At 30.1% G+C, this 8,082-nt stretch overlaps 1 long non-coding RNA gene across 1 annotated transcript; it reads right to left on the bottom strand.

Annotated features, from left to right (window-relative positions):
- Positions 1 to 5,680: 5,680 nt before the first annotated feature.
- Positions 5,681 to 7,064, bottom strand: LOC144997356 (uncharacterized). The gene is made up of 2 exons (XR_013659770.1): positions 6,777 to 7,064; positions 5,681 to 6,098 (listed from the first exon to the last, which is right to left on the bottom strand). It is a non-coding gene; the product is annotated as an uncharacterized LOC144997356 (long non-coding RNA).
- Positions 7,065 to 8,082: the final 1,018 nt, after the last annotated feature.

Raw genomic sequence — 8,082 nt, 5'->3', positions numbered from 1 at the left:
ATTGTGAGCCTAGCACCCCAAATGTGATGCCTCAAACGCTTCACAGAACACCACAAACAAATGGAATAACTTGAGAGAAGGCTATCTGCACCAAAATCTTCTACCCCTCACTTATGTATGCTTAACTGCTAATTTTACATGGATGAGGCTTCTTTATATAGTGTGAACATTAGGGTTACACCATGTAACTCATGACCTTCCATATTCTTCATGATCTATGGGTTTTAACCTCCATGGAGAATCCATAGGTCACCACATGGGTTTAGCCCAACATGAAGAATCAAGGATCATAAGCCCACTATATAAGAATGAATGATTTACCAAATCAATCCCTATTTTTTTAATTAGTCTATTTTGATCACAAAATTAATTCCAAACTTATTCTTGATCAATAATAATTAAATAGTATGATTTCATATTAACATATTAGAACTTATAATATATAAATAAATCATAAATATCTTCTTCTCACAAAAGTCTATCCAAATTGTTCCTATTCCATGCAACCCAAATAGACCATGCCAAATCGGGTCAAGTACATACCAAATATTGGTATGGACTTAGAAACCTTATCCAACACCTCCTACTAAAGTCGTTTTTATAGCATAGAAGATGAAATGGTCCTCAATTTCCTAGCCATCATCTTTGTATGAAACTTTTAAAGGGAACCGAGACATGGATAATGTAAAAACCAAGCTAACAATGAACGCCTTCCGAGCCATTCAAACAATGCTTTCTCCAATTCTAACTCCGAGGATTATTCAAATAGATAAAGGTTCTCTTATCAGTAAACCTGATGAGATCCCTGAAGAGCCTCTGATTCCACCTCCATCGAAGCTATTCATCACTAGGTATAAACAAATCATCTCCTCCATTTCTTCCCAAGATGACAGAGCCAATGACAAAGACAAAAGGTCGCTACAAGTTCGGATAGTCCAATAAAGTCGTTACAATATCCAAGGGCCTGTCCAACCAAAAAATTCAGCAACCATTGCAAGAAATCATTTGGATTCATGCTCTAAAAAATAATCCAAATTCCATGTTGGGCATTTCTACTCTCTTCCGAGAAGGAATTATCCATGATATACATTTTGCGCCCTTCATATATTTTGATCTTACAACTTAAGATGTAGATTCACGGGACTTGCCAATCTCTCTACATGGATGCTATTGTATCAAGTTTTCACCTCTACATCCATCTGATGGTCCTTAGACCAACATCCGAGCTAAGCATGAAAGATTGAGAACCTACTATTCCACCAATGCACGACCCTAAAAGGAGGTGTTGTCTCGAAAAATAATTACCAAGATCTTTGGATACGGTATTAAGGTTCAAAGTAAGTTCGATCTCGACTATCTTTTATATAGATATTTCATATATCGGAACAAATAATCCACTATCACCATCACGGATGTAGACTTTCCTTCGATGAATCCTAATGACATTCTCATTATAGTTGTTCATTTTCGAGAACGTCAAACAAATGAATCAGGCATTGGAACTTACAACAAAGAAATCAACTTTCTTAAGGACTACATTATTGAGTTTTGTAGATTCGATGTAGATTTTGCTCATCTCTTTAGAACAGAAAATCTCTTAGCCAAAATCACCATTGAGATTCATGAAGCCTAGATTTTAGAAGATAGACCAATTGAAGAACCAAAACTTGGTTACGTTTACCTCAAGAAGAAGGCCAATCAAAAGGATTTTTTTAAGTACTTGGCAAACATCTCATTCCTACTAATATTCTTCATAAGTTCATCTCTAATTCCGCCAAGAGTGATTCCTCTGAAACACCAAGAAAAAATTCATTGAGCCTCTCAAATGGGACATCAAAGGCCGAAGTTGGCTCCAAAGTGCTTATCTATTTGTGTTTGATGAAGCTAAGTGATTAATTAAATTATTGCTAAGGTCACTTAGCATAGATTTTCGATACATGAAAAGTAGTCCTCTAGCTATTCGAGATAAGCATATCCGAAGTAAGAGTCTTCCAAGATGGTGTTAACTTCGAAGTAAATTTTAGTCTGAGTTGCATCTTTTGCTATTTTTTATTTTATGTATGTAATGTGCCTTTATTGTTCCAAGTACTATTTTGTTCTATAGTTATTGTCTGATAGTATATTACAAGGCACACGATAAAAAGAAGAGGGTGAATCAGTCTGTTGATCTTCAGATGTCTTTTAGTCAATGCATTTTATCGGATTTTTCTTATTTTCATTCCTAGTTTATTTAAGGAGTTGTAGCCTTTATGTTATGTAGGAATAAGTGCAACATTAACCATTCTCATCAACACCAAGAATCATTTAGTCAATCATTTCCTCTATCATTCTTATTGTTCTTGAATCTCTTTACATTGTTTATACTTATTATTTATTTACTTTGAGCACTATGTTGATCTTCCCAATTACATGATAAGTCTAGTTTACCAGACTTAACTGGACTTTTAGTAGTAGCAGACATTGATCTTAAGTGAATTCAAGGTCTGAGTCTTCAAACCTTGTCTGCGTAGATCCTTTCTTTTATAACTTCAATACTAATAACTCTAATAACACTTGTTCATTATATAATCCATTAAGTATTTGAAAGCATAGTGTCATTTATCTAGTGCCAACTCAAACAATGATTTTAACCAACTACATTCCTTGCAGCAATGTTCTGGGTGAAGACAACTTATGAAACCCTTTTCATAATTGCTTAGATGATTGATGTGGTTTCGACTAAGATGCTCACAATCCCTTTAGGATTTAAGTATATCATCATACTCACTAGTTAACCCATAATTTTGACTTACAAAAGCTCTGAACACTTACAAAGTTCTAGACTCACATTCATAAGAAAATTTTTATTTGAAATTGGTCAACTATTTTGGTTAATTCGAACAGCTTAATTGATATAAATTAATTCAATCAGATATTCACATTACTTAGTAATGCAAATCTCATACATGTTGACAAACAACGTTCACATTAATCACAAGACTTGAGGTCGAATGAATTCCAAAATCCTATCCAACCGAATTTTTGGTAATGCAGTTCGTGTTCATATCAACAAGATTATGATTTCGCAAGTACATTCCATATAAACTTTTTGATGTATTATATTTTGTGGTCAAAATTGAATGGACAATTAGTTAGACTAATTCCTTCCTATATTCATCTTTATTGAAAAATAGCATTACCATTTATCATAGGAATTGTAGTGAAATGAATTGCAAAATTTTGTCCAACAAGATCTTTGGTAATGCAATCCTTATTCAAGAATGTGATTTCACATTAGTACACCTTATGCAAATATTTGAATTTGGTTTTGATCTATTGTTCCTATAACATATTCACATTTTTCAAGACTTTACTTTTAAATAGGAACATATGAAATGTTCCAGGTTTAACCAAGTAAGAACAATCTCATGAAATTTGTATAAAAATTTTCAATCATAAACCAGACTTAAACATTTGGGAAAATTATTTACTTTTGATCCTATGAATAGTAGTAAGGGTTTGGTATACGTGATCAAAATTTATTCCCCATGCATTAGTTTTGTTACTTCTTTTAGTCGTTGTACACATTGGTCGAAGTCAATACTTTATCCTTAGTGTAGTACTCAAGGTTTGGAAGTACTGTCTCAACGATACTACGATTTTGCATATCTAGTTATTGACTAAACATTCATGAGAACAAGAATGAGATTTTGTTCAATCCTATGGATAGTATCATATGCTTGTAATCCATAATGAAAACATCTTCTCTACATTTCAAAATTATTTATCGGAAATTTTAGGCAATTATGCTTTATTAGTCCTTATTCTCTTTTGGAAACAATTAGCCTATCAGAACATGTATTAAAACAACCATTCATATTGTCCTTGGTATTTGCATCTAGATTAGTTGTATCATCACATTCATGATATTTGATGTAGGAATATTTGAAGTTGGATTTTCTAACAAATTTATTAGTTAAGTTCCTTCATCCCTCGACAAGTGAGTTGATTTGATTTTATGAAAAAATTATTCGATTTTAGTAAGGTAATTTTATTGCTCAATGAAATCCATTGTTAGGAGGTAGTTACAGTTGTTAATTGTTGAAATGTTGACTTCAAACGAATCGACAATCTAAGAGGAGGTATTTGAGCAAAAAACTGTTCTCCAAGTGTTTGATACAATGCTTAAGTGAATCTAATAATGCTCGGTCAATCTCAGCTCATATGGGTTGATTATAAATTTCCTAATTTTTGAGTAATTTAATATGCATTTGTTTTCTTCGTGTTTAAAGTAATTATGTGGAGAATACAATAACAGCGAAACAAAAAGATGTAAAAATCCAACATGTACCAAACACGGGGATTTTCTACAAGTTGTCAAATAAAAAAGAGAGGGATCACCCATTCAATTCTCATATACTCAAAATATTCCCAGGACAACGAATCAGTTGATTTTCAAAATCCACGAAAAATGTCACTAGTTTTTGTAATCAGCTTTGTACCTCCCCAAATATTCGTTACGCATTAAAAAGTCGTCAAGATTTGACATTCTTAAAAGGTGATTGCTCAAAACAAACCACATTGCCATTAACCTAGGACATCTGATTAAACAAAGATTTTCTAGTCATTATATATTAAAAACCTAAAAGAATAGGCCTACAGTCCATGATAAATATTATGACCTTTAACCATACATACCATGTGAATATCTATTGAGCAACCACAAACCAGCACACCACCACTAGAACGAAGAGACAAAAATAAAAGAGAGATAGTTGACCATGAACGACTGGGCTGGTGTACACGTCCGTTTTCTGTGGCCATGAAGACCACGATAAGTTTCGTCGATCGTATACCGGTCGGCCTAACTATTAATAAAATGTAACATTATTGGTTCATATGGCTGATGACGAACTCTTATCTCAATTAATTTGCCTTTTCTAGAAAAAAAAATATATGTACATACATTTCATCTAACCACATTCGTTCATTTTTGTTTGATAGATTTGTCTTATCGGTGTCACATTTGGACTACGCATTAAGTTTTTGACCTCTTGATCTGTCTTTCCCTTTCAATTTATTACAATTTATTTTGGCTTAATAGACAAAGACATTAATCAGTTTTATTCTGTGTAAATTTAGATTCCTCCAAAAAATTAAAAATCAGCACTCTTTTAGAAAGTTTTAAGAGAGGCGATTAGAATACTTCCTTTTTAGCCTAAAATGGTTGTTTTCATAACGGAATTCCAAACTTAGGAAGCCAGTATATTAAAAATAAAAATCTGTTAATAATAAATATCAATTCAAATGTGAGTATATATATATATATATATATATATATAAAAGGTTAGGTTATATTGTGGACAACAAGTATTATGTGGTCGTAGAAACGATCTTGGACCGATGGATGAAAAAAAATTAATGGATGTGATTTAGGATGTATGATATTAAAATAGGGTATTTTAGTGTACAATATAATAACACTAATAACATTGTAAGGGTATTTTAGTGATTTCAAAAAGAAAAATTTCTGATTTTATGGAATAATTTATTCTCTTAATTTTAAAAATATAATTTTAGAAAAAATTTCTGGATGTATACCATAAATGAATACATATTCTAAAAGAACAAATATTCTAATAAAATATCTATTATGAGAGAATGAACTTCTTTAATAATAACAATATTTTTGAACCATATATCAAATAATAACATCACTTTTATACTAAGTTAAATACAAATTTAAACATCTTCATACAAATTAATAGACTTTTTCATCTTCGTACACATGTATATTCAAACATAATGCAAGAATGCAATGATAAAAAAGAAAATATGTCCATCTTAGCAAACCTTCTTCTCTTCCTCACTAACGAACTCAGCCGCCCCTTCCCCTTTCTTTTAGGTATCTAAACAGTACATTCTGAAAGAATGCATTCTTGAAGAATTCATTCTTAAAGATGCATTCTTGAATAACACATTCTTGATCGAAGAACATATTCTTGAAGAACAAACAGTGGAAGAAAATGATGATCTAGAACGTAGTCGATGTTTGACATTATGATGTCGAAATTTCTTTGTGTTCTTCATGGAGCTACACTTCGTACAAGATCAATTACCTAGCACAATGCTGCTAATAAAGCATATCTAAAGCTACACTAAAGTCATCCCAAAAAATTACTTCATAGTATTAAGATTAAAAACGATAGACAAATAAATAAAATGTTTAACATCAAGTTAATTTCCAAAGGAAAAAATTTATGATTTCTTTTTCGCAAAATGCCCATGGTGGAAATATTAAGATAAGTGGTTTTTGACATCATTACCTCTAGTAAATTCACAACCAACATTAAAGGAAAATCCATAGAAAAAACTATGAATGCTATTTGTTTTTGCAAAACATCTCTAGCATATACTAATACCATAGTAGGTACATACTAATATATAGTATAGATTACTTACTGTATGAAAAAGGAAGAAGATCGAAAAAAATATGATATGTTTATGAATGGATTAAAAGTAGAAATGATGAAAAAGGTTAAATTTGTTGTGTTTCTTTTTTTATTCCACAGCAAACAAAAAAAATAGTTTTGGGTTCACATTCGGTGCGCACAACTAAGGAGGAAAGTAAAAAAATTACACGAATTCTACTTTTGAAAACTCCAAAAAAATGCACAACATACTAAATGGAATTAAGATTGGAATTTATTTGTTGACTTAATAGCATACATGTATTAGAAGAACGCTAAATGGGTTTTCTTAACCCTAATAGAAATTCTGGAAATGCAAGTTCATACCTAGTGTTATCAACAAGAGGGAGGAGATTTAAAGAACTCTAAATGGGTTTTTTTAACCCTAATCACACAAGAAGGCAGCAACATGAAGATAACAGTGCCGGTGGTGTAAAAATCGGTCGGAGGCATCGTGCTGGAAGCATATGTGTTGGTGGAATAGGGTTATAGAAAACTTGATTGTTATTTGGGGGAAAGAATATGCCGACGCCGGTAGCTGTAGGGGAAGAATGAGAGTGGCGCCTGTGGTGGGAATTGGGAAAGGGAGAAACGACAACATTTTTTTTGTTTCGATCAGTGATTTCATGGATTCCAAAATTATAGCCTCATTTAAAACGTAGTTACCAAAATAATAGGATTAATTTGAATTATAATAATTGATGTAAATATTAACTTACCAAATCTAATGAAATATTAAATTTAAAAAAATAAATTGATTGATACTTAGGGGTAATTTGGTAAGTATTATATATATATATATATATATATATATATATATATATATATATATATATATATATATATATATATATATATATATATATATATAAAAGACAAAGAGAGAAAAAAAAAAAAAGTTATTTTGAAAACATAAAATTTGGCAAGAATTCGGGAACTTTTAATGCACTAGTCATTTTTCAAAATCAAGAAGGTTAATATCTTCCAAATTATGCATCTAAGTCATATTACTCTAATAAAAGAAATTTTTTTTTTATCACTCGTCACACTCTTTTTCAATTTGCCAAATGTTATTTTGTTGTTATTTTGAATTAATTTTTTTCTCACATTTCATTTTATAAGTTTTTCTATTTTATTAAATTTCATATAATATTTTAATGTAATAATTTTAAATAAATATAGTAATAAATGGATATTAATTTCATTAATCAAATTACCTTTTAGTTTCAAGATTTCCAAAATTAAAACTTATTAATTTCTTTTGTTTATATGTTTAAATTTAAAAGATAAAAAATATTTTCATTATACTAATTTATTATTTTTCTTATTTTCTTATAAATTCAAAGTTTTCAAATATTTTGACATTTATATTTATTTTTATTTTTAAATTAACCCATATAATATATGTGTCTCACAACTAGTGTAAGTTCAACAGAAAGATTTGACGATTGTTTTTTTTAGTGTGGTTGTATGCATATTTGAATGTTTATATATATATATATATATATATATATATATATATATATATATATATATATATATATATATATATATATATATATATATATATAGGGTTTATATCATTTTTGGTCACTTTATTTTTTTGTTTGGTCAATTAACTTTTGGATTTGTG

This window comes from Lactuca saligna, chromosome 5 (genome assembly GCF_052625555.1).
Source record: "Lactuca saligna cultivar CGN05327 chromosome 5, ASM5262555v1, whole genome shotgun sequence".
Taxonomy (NCBI): Eukaryota; Viridiplantae; Streptophyta; class Magnoliopsida; order Asterales; family Asteraceae; genus Lactuca; species Lactuca saligna.
The sequence above is the reverse complement of the archived record's forward strand: the minus strand, read 5'-3'. Positions and strand labels throughout refer to the sequence as shown.